The sequence below is a fragment of the Astatotilapia calliptera genome, chromosome 3 (assembly GCF_964374335.1).
Source record: "Astatotilapia calliptera chromosome 3, fAstCal68.1, whole genome shotgun sequence".
Classification (NCBI taxonomy): Eukaryota; Metazoa; Chordata; class Actinopteri; order Cichliformes; family Cichlidae; genus Astatotilapia; species Astatotilapia calliptera.
Genome location: NC_137424.1, coordinates 52,558,966 through 52,577,435, shown reverse-complemented (window position 1 = coordinate 52,577,435; position 18,470 = coordinate 52,558,966). Strand labels below are relative to the sequence as shown.

At 42.7% G+C, this 18,470-nt stretch overlaps 18 non-coding genes across 18 annotated transcripts; all 18 read right to left on the bottom strand.

Annotated features, from left to right (window-relative positions):
• Positions 1-690: 690 nt before the first annotated feature.
• trnal-uag (transfer RNA leucine (anticodon UAG)) lies at positions 691-772 on the bottom strand. Its single transcript has one exon. It is a non-coding gene; the product is annotated as a tRNA-Leu (tRNA).
• Positions 773-1,339: 567 nt separating this feature from the next.
• On the bottom strand, positions 1,340-1,411 carry trnae-uuc (transfer RNA glutamic acid (anticodon UUC)). Its single transcript has one exon. It is a non-coding gene; the product is annotated as a tRNA-Glu (tRNA).
• Positions 1,412-1,884: 473 nt separating this feature from the next.
• Positions 1,885-1,966, bottom strand: trnal-aag (transfer RNA leucine (anticodon AAG)). The gene has a single exon. It is a non-coding gene; the product is annotated as a tRNA-Leu (tRNA).
• A 1,941-nt stretch (positions 1,967-3,907) lies between these two features.
• Positions 3,908-3,989, bottom strand: trnal-uag (transfer RNA leucine (anticodon UAG)). Its single transcript has one exon. It is a non-coding gene; the product is annotated as a tRNA-Leu (tRNA).
• Positions 3,990-4,562: 573 nt separating this feature from the next.
• Positions 4,563-4,634, bottom strand: trnae-uuc (transfer RNA glutamic acid (anticodon UUC)). The gene has a single exon. It is a non-coding gene; the product is annotated as a tRNA-Glu (tRNA).
• A 473-nt stretch (positions 4,635-5,107) lies between these two features.
• On the bottom strand, positions 5,108-5,189 carry trnal-aag (transfer RNA leucine (anticodon AAG)). Its single transcript has one exon. It is a non-coding gene; the product is annotated as a tRNA-Leu (tRNA).
• Positions 5,190-7,130: 1,941 nt separating this feature from the next.
• trnal-uag (transfer RNA leucine (anticodon UAG)) lies at positions 7,131-7,212 on the bottom strand. The gene has a single exon. It is a non-coding gene; the product is annotated as a tRNA-Leu (tRNA).
• A 573-nt stretch (positions 7,213-7,785) lies between these two features.
• trnae-uuc (transfer RNA glutamic acid (anticodon UUC)) lies at positions 7,786-7,857 on the bottom strand. Its single transcript has one exon. It is a non-coding gene; the product is annotated as a tRNA-Glu (tRNA).
• A 473-nt stretch (positions 7,858-8,330) lies between these two features.
• On the bottom strand, positions 8,331-8,412 carry trnal-aag (transfer RNA leucine (anticodon AAG)). The gene has a single exon. It is a non-coding gene; the product is annotated as a tRNA-Leu (tRNA).
• A 1,941-nt stretch (positions 8,413-10,353) lies between these two features.
• Positions 10,354-10,435, bottom strand: trnal-uag (transfer RNA leucine (anticodon UAG)). The gene has a single exon. It is a non-coding gene; the product is annotated as a tRNA-Leu (tRNA).
• A 573-nt stretch (positions 10,436-11,008) lies between these two features.
• Positions 11,009-11,080, bottom strand: trnae-uuc (transfer RNA glutamic acid (anticodon UUC)). The gene has a single exon. It is a non-coding gene; the product is annotated as a tRNA-Glu (tRNA).
• Positions 11,081-11,553: 473 nt separating this feature from the next.
• Positions 11,554-11,635, bottom strand: trnal-aag (transfer RNA leucine (anticodon AAG)). Its single transcript has one exon. It is a non-coding gene; the product is annotated as a tRNA-Leu (tRNA).
• A 1,942-nt stretch (positions 11,636-13,577) lies between these two features.
• Positions 13,578-13,659, bottom strand: trnal-uag (transfer RNA leucine (anticodon UAG)). The gene has a single exon. It is a non-coding gene; the product is annotated as a tRNA-Leu (tRNA).
• A 573-nt stretch (positions 13,660-14,232) lies between these two features.
• On the bottom strand, positions 14,233-14,304 carry trnae-uuc (transfer RNA glutamic acid (anticodon UUC)). The gene has a single exon. It is a non-coding gene; the product is annotated as a tRNA-Glu (tRNA).
• A 473-nt stretch (positions 14,305-14,777) lies between these two features.
• trnal-aag (transfer RNA leucine (anticodon AAG)) lies at positions 14,778-14,859 on the bottom strand. The gene has a single exon. It is a non-coding gene; the product is annotated as a tRNA-Leu (tRNA).
• Positions 14,860-16,801: 1,942 nt separating this feature from the next.
• trnal-uag (transfer RNA leucine (anticodon UAG)) lies at positions 16,802-16,883 on the bottom strand. Its single transcript has one exon. It is a non-coding gene; the product is annotated as a tRNA-Leu (tRNA).
• Positions 16,884-17,456: 573 nt separating this feature from the next.
• On the bottom strand, positions 17,457-17,528 carry trnae-uuc (transfer RNA glutamic acid (anticodon UUC)). Its single transcript has one exon. It is a non-coding gene; the product is annotated as a tRNA-Glu (tRNA).
• A 473-nt stretch (positions 17,529-18,001) lies between these two features.
• On the bottom strand, positions 18,002-18,083 carry trnal-aag (transfer RNA leucine (anticodon AAG)). The gene has a single exon. It is a non-coding gene; the product is annotated as a tRNA-Leu (tRNA).
• Positions 18,084-18,470: the final 387 nt, after the last annotated feature.

Genomic DNA, 18,470 nt, shown 5'->3' with positions numbered 1-18,470 from the left:
TTATTGTCAAATGTTGATGTTATTCACCTACAAAAACTCCTGGCTGTCCGTTGCTGTCATGGGGTGCGGAGGGTTAAATAGCAGCGCACATCTGAAAATAGCTTAACATACTCATGGTCCCTTTGTGGTTGTATAATACCTTGGTGCCACTGGATTTCAGCATGTCTCTCACACTCATACTGGTAACAGATGGTATCTCAGGATGTTTGAGGGAAGCATTCACACATAAAGGACCCAGAGTGGGGGGAGGAGTCTTTTGTCTCCTTCTCCACTGTAAGAGGTGGCAAGGGAGTGTGAAACTTTCTTTGGGGGTGGGGGTACCAAAGGTGTGAAAACAGCTGTGTACTGCCTTTAGTTCCTGTAAGAGGTATGTAACTGAAGGCCATGCTAGACTCAGTTAGGGACTCTGCCCATCGTCTGCCCCGCAATGATGCATTCCTTCACCAAGCTTGGCTTCTGTTCTTGTTATTATTAAAGAATGTTAGCTACCACTGACCGCTTGTCTGGAGGCTTTATTGAATGGAAAACTTGCACAACACCTAACATCACCCTGGTTTGGAAGAATTGCTCTTGATGAGATTCCTGCTTGATTGTACTTGACAGACATTCTGTAACAGATTTGAGTTCCACTGCAGCCCTTACAATTTATTGGTAGGGGATGGAAGAAACACGAAAAGAACCTGAAGACTATGGCAGCAGTGGGATTCGAACCCACGCCTCTGAAGAGACTGGAGCCTAAATCCAGCACCTTAGACCGCTCGGTCATGCTACCATTGCGAGTAAGGACCTCATCGCAAAAATCTAGACAGTAAAACTTGAAAAAGAGCAGCACAAAATAGGAGCTCAGAACATTCAGTGATGCTCTTACTGTTGTAGAAAAACATGTTTAATACTTTTTGGACACAAAAACATCTGCCTGTCCTGGTTAAAACCTGTTCATCAACCCTGATTAACAATGGGCTCTTGGCTCAGTTTCATCATTGTCCATATGCAACTTGTCATAAGCACTGATCAACAGGCAGGATCACCATTCACAGAGAGTCAAGGAACGGTTGCAATCCCAGCATTGTAAGATGGCAAAAGACGTACCCTTAATGCACCCACCCTTGTTTCAAAGAAGCTCATTTGATTTTCACATAAACAGCCACCTTGACTCGCCGCTCATAATTGCAGGCCTGCTTTTGTACATCCTCATCACTGAAGACTGTACAGTCCTGATCTGAACCGTTATGCCATGTGCTTAGCTGATGTTTGCCTTCAGCCAACAACTTTGCCCCATTTAATCCATCGTGGGATTAAGATAAAGAACACATTGGCTTGTGGGCACATTAAAGACATGTTCCCATACCGGGAGTTGAACCCGGGTCGCCTGGGTGAAAACCAGGAATCCTAACCGCTAGACCATATGGGATTGGTTTGGTAATGCGCCACTGTCGTGCTCGTGCTGCTGGGTTAGAACCAGGCATTCTAGCCGCTAGACCATATGGGACTGCTCCACTGTCATGAAATCAAGGATACTCTTGTCACTCTGCAGCCTTGGTGAGACCAACATAGCAGCACCTTAATCAATTCTCCAGCAGTTGCAGGTTCTGCTCAAAAGCACATTACAAGGGAGTGGACTGGACTTGAAGCACACTTGAGTGGCATGTGGGAAAGTCCACTAACCAGTCAGTGATGAGACCATGAACAAAAAGACATGAAAAACATGCAAGTTGTAAATGACTTTACAGCACGTGCCTAATGTGGTTTGGAAGAATTGCTCCTGATGGGTTTCCTGCATGTTTGGACTTGACAGACATTCTATAACAGATTTGATTTCCACTGCAGCCCTTACAATTTATTGGTAAGGCATGGAAGAAACAAAACTTTGCCGCTAGAACACTATGGCAGCAGTGGGATTCGAACCCACGCCTCCGAAGAGATTGGAGCCTTAATCCAGCACCTTAGACCGCTCGGTCATGCTACCAATGCGAGTAAGGACCTCATCGCAAAAATCTAGATATTAAACTTGAAAAGTGCAGCACAAAATAGAAGCCCAGAACATTCAGTGATGCTCTTGCTGTTTTAGAAAAACATGTTTAATACTTGCCTGAATGTTTTTGGATACAATAGCATGTGCCTGCCCTGGTTAAACTCTTATTGCAGCAATAGGATTTCAACCCACATGTGTGAGGAGCCTGGAGTCTTAACCCAGATCCTTAGACCACACAATCTAACACCTTACAATGCGGTGGACTTGAAGCACACTTGAGTAGCCACTAACCAGTCAGTGTTGACACTGTGAATAAAAATATATGAAACACCTGCACATTGTAAATGACTTTTGCAAAAGAATTTCTTTTATTCATGTATTAATCGCATTATTATAAAAACAAACAATATCCTGCTCACTCTTCTGTTAATCTTCTTCTCCACTGATGCCTTACAAAAGCCGAAGCTATTGTTGCCTATCTGTACTTCAACATCATTAGTGAAAGGTCAAAATGACTGACCATGAGAGACGTGAGACCGTCTCTGGAAGGCTCTGATTCTTCTATTGAAGTTGGACTTGAAGTGGATTGGACTTGAGAGTTTTATTTCTTGAACATCTGTAAATTGTATTCAACAGATATTAACTGAAATGGAACTAGGGCAAGAGCATAGTCTCATGTAACACACACTCGTGTTACATTTGTACCACAAGGTAACCAAGTAAGTTATTACAAAGATATTCCTATTTACAACGATGGGCTAGGGAAAGGTAGTAATGAGAGTATTTAAAAAGAAGTATCAAAAGTTAACCCTGTATTCCTGAGAATTCTTTTAGAATGTTTCGAATTCACAAGAGCTATTTTAGGATTTTTGAGAGTTCTATTAGAATGTTCCAGATTCCTGAGCGTTCTTAGACTGTTCCAGATTCCTGAGAATTCTTTTAGAATGTTTCGAATTCACAAGAGCTATTTTAGGATTTTTGAGAGTTCTATTGGAATGTTCCAGATTCCTGAGAATCCTTTTAGGATGTTCCAAATTCCTCCAAATAATTCTCAATGACACATTGCAACACCAAGTTTTATTATAGTCACACATTGCAATAGAGTTTTCTGGGTAATTGACCAAGTCTGGTGGCATTACCTCCAAAGCTTATAGAAGTTTCTGCTAACAGCAGCTACATTGTCAGGAACAGCACCTACCAACAGATATCCTCAACAGCTCACCTCACTATCATAACCGAGCAATATTATTGTCAAATGTTGATGTTATTCACCTACAAAAACTCCTGGCTGTCCGTTGCTGTCATGGGGTGCGGAGGGTTAAATAGCAGCGCACATCTGAAAATAGCTTAACATACTCATGGTCCCTTTGTGGTTGTATAATACCTTGGTGCCACTGGATTTCAGCATGTCTCTCACACTCATACTGGTAACAGATGGTATCTCAGGATGTTTGAGGGAAGCATTCACACATAAAGGACCCAGAGTGGGGGGAGGAGTCTTTTGTCTCCTTCTCCACTGTAAGAGGTGGCAAGGGAGTGTGAAACTTTCTTTGGGGGTGGGGGTACCAAAGGTGTGAAAACAGCTGTGTACTGCCTTTAGTTCCTGTAAGAGGTATGTAACTGAAGGCCATGCTAGACTCAGTTAGGGACTCTGCCCATCGTCTGCCCCGCAATGATGCATTCCTTCACCAAGCTTGGCTTCTGTTCTTGTTATTATTAAAGAATGTTAGCTACCACTGACCGCTTGTCTGGAGGCTTTATTGAATGGAAAACTTGCACAACACCTAACATCACCCTGGTTTGGAAGAATTGCTCTTGATGAGATTCCTGCTTGATTGTACTTGACAGACATTCTGTAACAGATTTGAGTTCCACTGCAGCCCTTACAATTTATTGGTAGGGGATGGAAGAAACACGAAAAGAACCTGAAGACTATGGCAGCAGTGGGATTCGAACCCACGCCTCCGAAGAGACTGGAGCCTAAATCCAGCACCTTAGACCGCTCGGTCATGCTACCATTGCGAGTGAGGACCTCATCGCAAAACTCTAGACAGTAAAACTTGAAAAAGTGCAGCACAAAATAGGAGCTCAGAACATTCAGTGATGCTCTTACTGTTGTAGAAAAACATGTTTAATACTTTTTGGACACAAAAACATCTGCCTGTCCTGGTTAAAACCTGTTCATCAACCCTGATTAACAATGGGCTCTTGGCTCAGTTTCATCATTGTCCATATGCAACTTGTCATAAGCACTGATCAACAGGCAGGATCACCATTCACAGAGAGTCAAGGAAGGGTTCCAATCACAGCATTGTAAGATGGCAAGAGACGTACCCTTAATGCACCCACCCTTGTTTCAAAGAAGCTCATTTGATTTTCACATAAACAGCCACCTTGACTCGCCGCTCATAATTGCAGGCCTGCTTGTGTACATCCTCATCACTGAAGACTGTACAGTCCTGATCTGAACCGTTATGCCATGTGCTTAGCCTTACCTGATGTTTGCCTTCAGCCAACAACTTTGCCCTATGTAATCCATCGTGGGATTAACACAAAGAACACATTGGCTTGTGGGCACATTAAAGACATGTTCCCATACCGGGAGTTGAACCCGGGTCGCCTGGGTGAAAACCAGGAATCCTAACCGCTAGACCATATGGGATTGGTTTGGTAATGCGCCACTGTCGTGCTCGTGCTGCTGGGTTAGAACCAGGCATTCTAGCCGCTAGACCATATGGGACTGCTCCACTGTCATGAAATCAAGGATACTCTTGTCACTCTGCAGCCTTGGTGAGACCAACATAGCAGCACCTTAATCAATTCTCCAGCAGTTGCAGGTTCTGCTCAAAAGCACATTACAAGGGAGTGGACTGGACTTGAAGCACACTTGAGTGGCATGTGGGAAAGTCCACTAACCAGTCAGTGATGAGACCATGAACAAAAAGACATGAAAAACACGCAAGTTGTAAATGACTTTACAGCACGTGCCTAATGTGGTTTGGAAGAATTGCTCCTGATGGGTTTCCTGCATGTTTGGACTTGACAGACATTCTATAACAGATTTGATTTCCACTGCAGCCCTTACAATTTATTGGTAAGGCATGGAAGAAACAAAACTTTGCTGCTAGAACACTATGGCAGGAGTGGGATTCGAACCCACGCCTCCGAAGAGACTGGAGCCTTAATCCAGCACCTTAGACCGCTCGGTCATGCTACCAATGCGAGTAAGGACCTCATCGCAAAAATCTAGATATTAAACTTGAAAAGTGCAGCACAAAATAGAAGCCCAGAACATTCAGTGATGCTCTTGCTGTTTTAGAAAAACATGTTTAATACTTGCCTGAATGTTTTTGGATACAATAGCATCTGCCTGCCCTGGTTAAACTCTTATTGCAGCAATAGGATTTCAACCCACATGTGTGAGGAGCCTGGAGTCTTAACCCAGATCCTTAGACCACACAATCTAACACCTTACAATGCGGTGGACTTGAAGCACACTTGAGTAGCCACTAACCAGTCAGTGTTGACACTGTGAATAAAAATATATGAAACACCTGCACATTGTAAATGACTTTTGCAAAAGAATTTCTTTTATTCATGTATTAATCGCATTATTATAAAAACAAACAATATCCTGCTCACTCTTCTGTTAATCTTCTTCTCCACTGATGCCTTACAAAAGCCGAAGCTATTGTTGCCTATCTGTACTTCAACATCATTAGTGAAAGGTCAAAATGACTGACCATGAGAGACGTGAGACCGTCTCTGGAAGGCTCTGATTCTTCTATTGAAGTTGGACTTGAAGTGGATTGGACTTGAGAGTTTTATTTCTTGAACATCTGTAAATTGTATTCAACAGATATTAACTGAAATGGAACTAGGGCAAGAGCATAGTCTCATGTAACACACACTCGTGTTACATTTGTACCACAAGGTAACCAAGTAAGTTATTACAAAGATATTCCTATTTACAACGATGGGCTAGGGAAAGGTAGTAATGAGAGTATTTAAAAAGAAGTATCAAAAGTTAACCCTGTATTCCTGAGAATTCTTTTAGAATGTTTCGAATTCACAAGAGCTATTTTAGGATTTTTGAGAGTTCTATTAGAATGTTCCAGATTCCTGAGCGTTCTTAGACTGTTCCAGATTCCTGAGAATTCTTTTAGAATGTTTCGAATTCACAAGAGCTATTTTAGGATTTTTGAGAGTTCTATTGGAATGTTCCAGATTCCTGAGAATCCTTTTAGGATGTTCCAAATTCCTCCAAATAATTCTCAATGACACATTGCAACACCAAGTTTTATTATAGTCACACATTGCAATAGAGTTTTCTGGGTAATTGACCAAGTCTGGTGGCATTACCTCCAAAGCTTATAGAAGTTTCTGCTAACAGCAGCTACATTGTCAGGAACAGCACCTACCAACAGATATCCTCAACAGCTCACCTCACTATCATAACCGAGCAATATTATTGTCAAATGTTGATGTTATTCACCTACAAAAACTCCTGGCTGTCCGTTGCTGTCATGGGGTGCGGAGGGTTAAATAGCAGCGCACATCTGAAAATAGCTTAACATACTCATGGTCCCTTTGTGGTTGTATAATACCTTGGTGCCACTGGATTTCAGCATGTCTCTCACACTCATACTGGTAACAGATGGTATCTCAGGATGTTTGAGGGAAGCATTCACACATAAAGGACCCAGAGTGGGGGGAGGAGTCTTTTGTCTCCTTCTCCACTGTAAGAGGTGGCAAGGGAGTGTGAAACTTTCTTTGGGGGTGGGGGTACCAAAGGTGTGAAAACAGCTGTGTACTGCCTTTAGTTCCTGTAAGAGGTATGTAACTGAAGGCCATGCTAGACTCAGTTAGGGACTCTGCCCATCGTCTGCCCCGCAATGATGCATTCCTTCACCAAGCTTGGCTTCTGTTCTTGTTATTATTAAAGAATGTTAGCTACCACTGACCGCTTGTCTGGAGGCTTTATTGAATGGAAAACTTGCACAACACCTAACATCACCCTGGTTTGGAAGAATTGCTCTTGATGAGATTCCTGCTTGATTGTACTTGACAGACATTCTGTAACAGATTTGAGTTCCACTGCAGCCCTTACAATTTATTGGTAGGGGATGGAAGAAACACGAAAAGAACCTGAAGACTATGGCAGCAGTGGGATTCGAACCCACGCCTCCGAAGAGACTGGAGCCTAAATCCAGCACCTTAGACCGCTCGGTCATGCTACCATTGCGAGTGAGGACCTCATCGCAAAACTCTAGACAGTAAAACTTGAAAAAGTGCAGCACAAAATAGGAGCTCAGAACATTCAGTGATGCTCTTACTGTTGTAGAAAAACATGTTTAATACTTTTTGGACACAAAAACATCTGCCTGTCCTGGTTAAAACCTGTTCATCAACCCTGATTAACAATGGGCTCTTGGCTCAGTTTCATCATTGTCCATATGCAACTTGTCATAAGCACTGATCAACAGGCAGGATCACCATTCACAGAGAGTCAAGGAAGGGTTCCAATCACAGCATTGTAAGATGGCAAGAGACGTACCCTTAATGCACCCACCCTTGTTTCAAAGAAGCTCATTTGATTTTCACATAAACAGCCACCTTGACTCGCCGCTCATAATTGCAGGCCTGCTTGTGTACATCCTCATCACTGAAGACTGTACAGTCCTGATCTGAACCGTTATGCCATGTGCTTAGCCTTACCTGATGTTTGCCTTCAGCCAACAACTTTGCCCTATGTAATCCATCGTGGGATTAACACAAAGAACACATTGGCTTGTGGGCACATTAAAGACATGTTCCCATACCGGGAGTTGAACCCGGGTCGCCTGGGTGAAAACCAGGAATCCTAACCGCTAGACCATATGGGATTGGTTTGGTAATGCGCCACTGTCGTGCTCGTGCTGCTGGGTTAGAACCAGGCATTCTAGCCGCTAGACCATATGGGACTGCTCCACTGTCATGAAATCAAGGATACTCTTGTCACTCTGCAGCCTTGGTGAGACCAACATAGCAGCACCTTAATCAATTCTCCAGCAGTTGCAGGTTCTGCTCAAAAGCACATTACAAGGGAGTGGACTGGACTTGAAGCACACTTGAGTGGCATGTGGGAAAGTCCACTAACCAGTCAGTGATGAGACCATGAACAAAAAGACATGAAAAACACGCAAGTTGTAAATGACTTTACAGCACGTGCCTAATGTGGTTTGGAAGAATTGCTCCTGATGGGTTTCCTGCATGTTTGGACTTGACAGACATTCTATAACAGATTTGATTTCCACTGCAGCCCTTACAATTTATTGGTAAGGCATGGAAGAAACAAAACTTTGCTGCTAGAACACTATGGCAGGAGTGGGATTCGAACCCACGCCTCCGAAGAGACTGGAGCCTTAATCCAGCACCTTAGACCGCTCGGTCATGCTACCAATGCGAGTAAGGACCTCATCGCAAAAATCTAGATATTAAACTTGAAAAGTGCAGCACAAAATAGAAGCCCAGAACATTCAGTGATGCTCTTGCTGTTTTAGAAAAACATGTTTAATACTTGCCTGAATGTTTTTGGATACAATAGCATCTGCCTGCCCTGGTTAAACTCTTATTGCAGCAATAGGATTTCAACCCACATGTGTGAGGAGCCTGGAGTCTTAACCCAGATCCTTAGACCACACAATCTAACACCTTACAATGCGGTGGACTTGAAGCACACTTGAGTAGCCACTAACCAGTCAGTGTTGACACTGTGAATAAAAATATATGAAACACCTGCACATTGTAAATGACTTTTGCAAAAGAATTTCTTTTATTCATGTATTAATCGCATTATTATAAAAACAAACAATATCCTGCTCACTCTTCTGTTAATCTTCTTCTCCACTGATGCCTTACAAAAGCCGAAGCTATTGTTGCCTATCTGTACTTCAACATCATTAGTGAAAGGTCAAAATGACTGACCATGAGAGACGTGAGACCGTCTCTGGAAGGCTCTGATTCTTCTATTGAAGTTGGACTTGAAGTGGATTGGACTTGAGAGTTTTATTTCTTGAACATCTGTAAATTGTATTCAACAGATATTAACTGAAATGGAACTAGGGCAAGAGCATAGTCTCATGTAACACACACTCGTGTTACATTTGTACCACAAGGTAACCAAGTAAGTTATTACAAAGATATTCCTATTTACAACGATGGGCTAGGGAAAGGTAGTAATGAGAGTATTTAAAAAGAAGTATCAAAAGTTAACCCTGTATTCCTGAGAATTCTTTTAGAATGTTTCGAATTCACAAGAGCTATTTTAGGATTTTTGAGAGTTCTATTAGAATGTTCCAGATTCCTGAGCGTTCTTAGACTGTTCCAGATTCCTGAGAATTCTTTTAGAATGTTTCGAATTCACAAGAGCTATTTTAGGATTTTTGAGAGTTCTATTGGAATGTTCCAGATTCCTGAGAATCCTTTTAGGATGTTCCAAATTCCTCCAAATAATTCTCAATGACACATTGCAACACCAAGTTTTATTATAGTCACACATTGCAATAGAGTTTTCTGGGTAATTGACCAAGTCTGGTGGCATTACCTCCAAAGCTTATAGAAGTTTCTGCTAACAGCAGCTACATTGTCAGGAACAGCACCTACCAACAGATATCCTCAACAGCTCACCTCACTATCATAACCGAGCAATATTATTGTCAAATGTTGATGTTATTCACCTACAAAAACTCCTGGCTGTCCGTTGCTGTCATGGGGTGCGGAGGGTTAAATAGCAGCGCACATCTGAAAATAGCTTAACATACTCATGGTCCCTTTGTGGTTGTATAATACCTTGGTGCCACTGGATTTCAGCATGTCTCTCACACTCATACTGGTAACAGATGGTATCTCAGGATGTTTGAGGGAAGCATTCACACATAAAGGACCCAGAGTGGGGGGAGGAGTCTTTTGTCTCCTTCTCCACTGTAAGAGGTGGCAAGGGAGTGTGAAACTTTCTTTGGGGGTGGGGGTACCAAAGGTGTGAAAACAGCTGTGTACTGCCTTTAGTTCCTGTAAGAGGTATGTAACTGAAGGCCATGCTAGACTCAGTTAGGGACTCTGCCCATCGTCTGCCCCGCAATGATGCATTCCTTCACCAAGCTTGGCTTCTGTTCTTGTTATTATTAAAGAATGTTAGCTACCACTGACCGCTTGTCTGGAGGCTTTATTGAATGGAAAACTTGCACAACACCTAACATCACCCTGGTTTGGAAGAATTGCTCTTGATGAGATTCCTGCTTGATTGTACTTGACAGACATTCTGTAACAGATTTGAGTTCCACTGCAGCCCTTACAATTTATTGGTAGGGGATGGAAGAAACACGAAAAGAACCTGAAGACCATGGCAGCAGTGGGATTCGAACCCACGCCTCCGAAGAGACTGGAGCCTAAATCCAGCACCTTAGACCGCTCGGTCATGCTACCATTGCGAGTGAGGACCTCATCGCAAAACTCTAGACAGTAAAACTTGAAAAAGTGCAGCACAAAATAGGAGCTCAGAACATTCAGTGATGCTCTTACTGTTGTAGAAAAACATGTTTAATACTTTTTGGACACAAAAACTTCTGCCTGTCCTGGTTAAAACCTGTTCATCAACCCTGATTAACAATGGGCTCTTGGCTCAGTTTCATCATTGTCCATATGCAACTTGTCATAAGCACTGATCAACAGGCAGGATCACCATTCACAGAGAGTCAAGGAAGGGTTCCAATCACAGCATTGTAAGATGGCAAGAGACGTACCCTTAATGCACCCACCCTTGTTTCAAAGAAGCTCATTTGATTTTCACATAAACAGCCACCTTGACTCGCCGCTCATAATTGCAGGCCTGCTTGTGTACATCCTCATCACTGAAGACTGTACAGTCCTGATCTGAACCGTTATGCCATGTGCTTAGCCTTACCTGATGTTTGCCTTCAGCCAACAACTTTGCCCTATGTAATCCATCGTGGGATTAACACAAAGAACACATTGGCTTGTGGGCACATTAAAGACATGTTCCCATACCGGGAGTTGAACCCGGGTCGCCTGGGTGAAAACCAGGAATCCTAACCGCTAGACCATATGGGATTGGTTTGGTAATGCGCCACTGTCGTGCTCGTGCTGCTGGGTTAGAACCAGGCATTCTAGCCGCTAGACCATATGGGACTGCTCCACTGTCATGAAATCAAGGATACTCTTGTCACTCTGCAGCCTTGGTGAGACCAACATAGCAGCACCTTAATCAATTCTCCAGCAGTTGCAGGTTCTGCTCAAAAGCACATTACAAGGGAGTGGACTGGACTTGAAGCACACTTGAGTGGCATGTGGGAAAGTCCACTAACCAGTCAGTGATGAGACCATGAACAAAAAGACATGAAAAACACGCAAGTTGTAAATGACTTTACAGCACGTGCCTAATGTGGTTTGGAAGAATTGCTCCTGATGGGTTTCCTGCATGTTTGGACTTGACAGACATTCTATAACAGATTTGATTTCCACTGCAGCCCTTACAATTTATTGGTAAGGCATGGAAGAAACAAAACTTTGCCGCTAGAACACTATGGCAGCAGTGGGATTCGAACCCACGCCTCCGAAGAGACTGGAGCCTTAATCCAGCACCTTAGACCGCTCGGTCATGCTACCAATGCGAGTAAGGACCTCATCGCAAAAATCTAGATAGTAAAACTTGAAAAGTGCAGCACAAAATAGAAGCCCAGAACATTCAGTGATGCTCTTGCTGTTTTAGAAAAACATGTTTAATACTTGCCTGAATGTTTTTGGATACAATAGCATCTGCCTGCCCTGGTTAAACTCTTATTGCAGCAATAGGATTTCAACCCACATGTGTGAGGAGCCTGGAGTCTTAACCCAGATCCTTAGACCACACAATCTAACACCTTACAATGCGGTGGACTTGAAGCACACTTGAGTAGCCACTAACCAGTCAGTGTTGACACTGTGAATAAAAATATATGAAACACCTGCACATTGTAAATGACTTTTGCAAAAGAATTTCTTTTATTCATGTATTAATCGCATTATTATAAAAACAAACAATATCCTGCTCACTCTTCTGTTAATCTTCTTCTCCACTGATGCCTTACAAAAGCCGAAGCTATTGTTGCCTATCTGTACTTCAACATCATTAGTGAAAGGTCAAAATGACTGACCATGAGAGACGTGAGACCGTCTCTGGAAGGCTCTGATTCTTCTATTGAAGTTGGACTTGAAGTGGATTGGACTTGAGAGTTTTATTTCTTGAACATCTGTAAATTGTATTCAACAGATATTAACTGAAATGGAACTAGGGCAAGAGCATAGTCTCATGTAACACACACTCGTGTTACATTTGTACCACAAGGTAACCAAGTAAGTTATTACAAAGATATTCCTATTTACAACGATGGGCTAGGGAAAGGTAGTAATGAGAGTATTTAAAAAGAAGTATCAAAAGTTAACCCTGTATTCCTGAGAATTCTTTTAGAATGTTTCGAATTCACAAGAGCTATTTTAGGATTTTTGAGAGTTCTATTAGAATGTTCCAGATTCCTGAGCGTTCTTAGACTGTTCCAGATTCCTGAGAATTCTTTTAGAATGTTTCGAATTCACAAGAGCTATTTTAGGATTTTTGAGAGTTCTATTGGAATGTTCCAGATTCCTGAGAATCCTTTTAGGATGTTCCAAATTCCTCCAAATAATTCTCAATGACACATTGCAACACCAAGTTTTATTATAGTCACACATTGCAATAGAGTTTTCTGGGTAATTGACCAAGTCTGGTGGCATTACCTCCAAAGCTTATAGAAGTTTCTGCTAACAGCAGCTACATTGTCAGGAACAGCACCTACCAACAGATATCCTCAACAGCTCACCTCACTATCATAACCGAGCAATATTATTGTCAAATGTTGATGTTATTCACCTACAAAAACTCCTGGCTGTCCGTTGCTGTCATGGGGTGCGGAGGGTTAAATAGCAGCGCACATCTGAAAATAGCTTAACATACTCATGGTCCCTTTGTGGTTGTATAATACCTTGGTGCCACTGGATTTCAGCATGTCTCTCACACTCATACTGGTAACAGATGGTATCTCAGGATGTTTGAGGGAAGCATTCACACATAAAGGACCCAGAGTGGGGGGAGGAGTCTTTTGTCTCCTTCTCCACTGTAAGAGGTGGCAAGGGAGTGTGAAACTTTCTTTGGGGGTGGGGGTACCAAAGGTGTGAAAACAGCTGTGTACTGCCTTTAGTTCCTGTAAGAGGTATGTAACTGAAGGCCATGCTAGACTCAGTTAGGGACTCTGCCCATCGTCTGCCCCGCAATGATGCATTCCTTCACCAAGCTTGGCTTCTGTTCTTGTTATTATTAAAGAATGTTAGCTACCACTGACCGCTTGTCTGGAGGCTTTATTGAATGGAAAACTTGCACAACACCTAACATCACCCTGGTTTGGAAGAATTGCTCTTGATGAGATTCCTGCTTGATTGTACTTGACAGACATTCTGTAACAGATTTGAGTTCCACTGCAGCCCTTACAATTTATTGGTAGGGGATGGAAGAAACACGAAAAGAACCTGAAGACTATGGCAGCAGTGGGATTCGAACACACGCCTCCGAAGAGACTGGAGCCTAAATCCAGCACCTTAGACCGCTCGGTCATGCTACCATTGCGAGTGAGGACCTCATCGCAAAACTCTAGACAGTAAAACTTGAAAAAGTGCAGCACAAAATAGGAGCTCAGAACATTCAGTGATGCTCTTACTGTTGTAGAAAAACATGTTTAATACTTTTTGGACACAAAAACATCTGCCTGTCCTGGTTAAAACCTGTTCATCAACCCTGATTAACAATGGGCTCTTGGCTCAGTTTCATCATTGTCCATATGCAACTTGTCATAAGCACTGATCAACAGGCAGGATCACCATTCACAGAGAGTCAAGGAAGGGTTCCAATCACAGCATTGTAAGATGGCAAGAGACGTACCCTTAATGCACCCACCCTTGTTTCAAAGAAGCTCATTTGATTTTCACATAAACAGCCACCTTGACTCGCCGCTCATAATTGCAGGCCTGCTTGTGTACATCCTCATCACTGAAGACTGTACAGTCCTGATCTGAACCGTTATGCCATGTGCTTAGCCTTACCTGATGTTTGCCTTCAGCCAACAACTTTGCCCTATGTAATCCATCGTGGGATTAACACAAAGAACACATTGGCTTGTGGGCACATTAAAGACATGTTCCCATACCGGGAGTTGAACCCGGGTCGCCTGGGTGAAAACCAGGAATCCTAACCGCTAGACCATATGGGATTGGTTTGGTAATGCGCCACTGTCGTGCTCGTGCTGCTGGGTTAGAACCAGGCATTCTAGCCGCTAGACCATATGGGACTGCTCCACTGTCATGAAATCAAGGATACTCTTGTCACTCTGCAGCCTTGGTGAGACCAACATAGCAGCACCTTAATCAATTCTCCAGCAGTTGCAGGTTCTGCTCAAAAGCACATTACAAGGGAGTGGACTGGACTTGAAGCACACTTGAGTGGCATGTGGGAAAGTCCACTAACCAGTCAGTGATGAGACCATGAACAAAAAGACATGAAAAACACGCAAGTTGTAAATGACTTTACAGCACGTGCCTAATGTGGTTTGGAAGAATTGCTCCTGATGGGTTTCCTGCATGTTTGGACTTGACAGACATTCTATAACAGATTTGATTTCCACTGCAGCCCTTACAATTTATTGGTAAGGCATGGAAGAAACAAAACTTTGCCGCTAGAACACTATGGCAGCAGTGGGATTCGAACCCACGCCTCCGAAGAGACTGGAGCCTTAATCCAGCACCTTAGACCGCTCGGTCATGCTACCAATGCGAGTAAGGACCTCATCGCAAAAATCTAGATAGTAAAACTTGAAAAGTGCAGCACAAAATAGAAGCCCAGAACATTCAGTGATGCTCTTGCTGTTTTAGAAAAACATGTTTAATACTTGCCTGAATGTTTTTGGATACAATAGCATCTGCCTGCCCTGGTTAAACTCTTATTGCAGCAATAGGATTTCAACCCACATGTGTGAGGAGCCTGGAGTCTTAACCCAGATCCTTAGACCACACAATCTAACACCTTACAATGCGGTGGACTTGAAGCACACTTGAGTAGCCACTAACCAGTCAGTGTTGACACTGTGAATAAAAATATATGAAACACCTGCACATTGTAAATGACTTTTGCAAAAGAATTTCTTTTATTCATGTATTAATCGCATTATTATAAAAACAAACAATATCCTGCTCACTCTTCTGTTAATCTTCTTCTCCACTGATGCCTTACAAAAGCCGAAGCTATTGTTGCCTATCTGTACTTCAACATCATTAGTGAAAGGTCAAAATGACTGACCATGAGAGACGTGAGACCGTCTCTGGAAGGCTCTGATTCTTCTATTGAAGTTGGACTTGAAGTGGATTGGACTTGAGAGTTTTATTTCTTGAACATCTGTAAATTGTATTCAACAGATATTAACTGAAATGGAACTAGGGCAAGAGCATAGTCTCATGTAACACACACTCGTGTTACATTTGTACCACAAGGTAACCAAGTAAGTTATTACAAAGATATTCCTATTTACAACGATGGGCTAGGGAAAGGTAGTAATGAGAGTATTTAAAAAGAAGTATCAAAAGTTAACCCTGTATTCCTGAGAATTCTTTTAGAATGTTTCGAATTCACAAGAGCTATTTTAGGATTTTTGAGAGTTCTATTAGAATGTTCCAGATTCCTGAGCGTTCTTAGACTGTTCCAGATTCCTGAGAATTCTTTTAGAATGTTTCGAATTCACAAGAGCTATTTTAGGATTTTTGAGAGTTCTATTGGAATGTTCCAGATTCCTGAGAATCCTTTTAGGATGTTCCAAATTCCTCCAAATAATTCTCAATGACACATTGCAACACCAAGTTTTATTATAGTCACACATTGCAATAGAGTTTTCTGGGTAATTGACCAAGTCTGGTGGCATTACCTCCAAAGCTTATAGAAGTTTCTGCTAACAGCAGCTACATTGTCAGGACCAGCACCTACCAACAGATATCCTCAACAGCTCACCTCACTATCATAACCGAGCAATATTATTGTCAAATGTTGATGTTATTCACCTACAAAAACTCCTGGCTGTCCGTTGCTGTCATGGGGTGCGGAGGGTTAAATAGCAGCGCACATCTGAAAATAGCTTAACATACTCATGGTCCCTTTGTGGTTGTATAATACCTTGGTGCCACTGGATTTCAGCATGTCTCTCACACTCATACTGGTAACAGATGGTATCTCAGGATGTTTGAGGGAAGCATTCACACATAAAGGACCCAGAGTGGGGGGAGGAGTCTTTTGTCTCCTTCTCCACTGTAAGAGGTGGCAAGGGAGTGTGAAACTTTCTTTGGGGGTGGGGGTACCAAAGGTGTGAAAACAGCTGTGTACTGCCTTTAGTTCCTGTAAGAGGTATGTAACTGAAGGCCATGCTAGACTCAGTTAGGGACTCTGCCCATCGTCTGCCCCGCAATGATGCATTCCTTCACCAAGCTTGGCTTCTGTTCTTGTTATTATTAAAGAATGTTAGCTACCACTGACCGCTTGTCTGGAGGCTTTATTGAATGGAAAACTTGCACAACACCTAACATCACCCTGGTTTGGAAGAATTGCTCTTGATGAGATTCCTGCTTGATTGTACTTGACAGACATTCTGTAACAGATTTGAGTTCCACTGCAGCCCTTACAATTTATTGGTAGGGGATGGAAGAAACACGAAAAGAACCTGAAGACTATGGCAGCAGTGGGATTCGAACCCACGCCTCCGAAGAGACTGGAGCCTAAATCCAGCACCTTAGACCGCTCAGTCATGCTACCATTGCGAGTGAGGACCTCATCGCAAAACTCTAGACAGTAAAACTTGAAAAAGTGCAGCACAAAATAGGAGCTCAGAACATTCAGTGATGCTCTTACTGTTGTAGAAAAACATGTTTAATACTTTTTGGACACAAAAACATCTGCCTGTCCTGGTTAAAACCTGTTCATCAACCCTGATTAACAATGGGCTCTTGGCTCAGTTTCATCATTGTCCATATGCAACTTGTCATAAGCACTGATCAACAGGCAGGATCACCATTCACAGAGAGTCAAGGAAGGGTTCCAATCACAGCATTGTAAGATGGCAAGAGACGTACCCTTAATGCACCCACCCTTGTTTCAAAGAAGCTCATTTGATTTTCACATAAACAGCCACCTTGACTCGCCGCTCATAATTGCAGGCCTGCTTGTGTACATCCTCATCACTGAAGACTGTACAGTCCTGATCTGAACCGTTATGCCATGTGCTTAGCCTTACCTGATGTTTGCCTTCAGCCAACAACTTTGCCCTATGTAATCCATCGTGGGATTAACACAAAGAACACATTGGCTTGTGGGCACATTAAAGACATGTTCCCATACCGGGAGTTGAACCCGGGTCGCCTGGGTGAAAACCAGGAATCCTAACCGCTAGACCATATGGGATTGGTTTGGTAATGCGCCACTGTCGTGCTCGTGCTGCTGGGTTAGAACCAGGCATTCTAGCCGCTAGACCATATGGGACTGCTCCACTGTCATGAAATCAAGGATACTCTTGTCACTCTGCAGCCTTGGTGAGACCAACATAGCAGCACCTTAATCAATTCTCCAGCAGTTGCAGGTTCTGCTCAAAAGCACATTACAAGGGAGTGGACTGGACTTGAAGCACACTTGAGTGGCATGTGGGAAAGTCCACTAACCAGTCAGTGATGAGACCATGAACAAAAAGACATGAAAAACATGCAAGTTGTAAATGACTTTACAGCACGTGCCTAATGTGGTTTGGAAGAATTGCTCCTGATGGGTTTCCTGCATGTTTGGACTTGACAGACATTCTATAACAGATTTGATTTCCACTGCAGCCCTTACAATTTATTGGTAAGGCATGGAAGAAACAAAACTTTGCCGCTAGAACACTATGGCAGCAGTGGGATTCGAACCCACGCCTCCGAAGAGACTGGAGCCTTAATCCAGCACCTTAGACCGCTCGGTCATGCTACCAATGCGAGTAAGGACCTCATCGCAAAAATCTAGATAGTAAAACTTGAAAAGTGCAGCACAAAATAGAAGCCCAGAACATTCAGTGATGCTCTTGCTGTTTTAGAAAAACATGTTTAATACTTGCCTGAATGTTTTTGGATACAATAGCATGTGCCTGCCCTGGTTAAACTCTTATTGCAGCAATAGGATTTCAACCCACATGTGTGAGGAGCCTGGAGTCTTAACCCAGATCCTTAGACCACACAATCTAACACCTTACAATGCGGTGGACTTGAAGCACACTTGAGTAGCCACTAACCAGTCAGTGTTGACACTGTGAATAAAAATATATGAAACACCTGCACATTGTAAATGACTTTTGCAAAAGAATTTCTTTTATTCATGTAT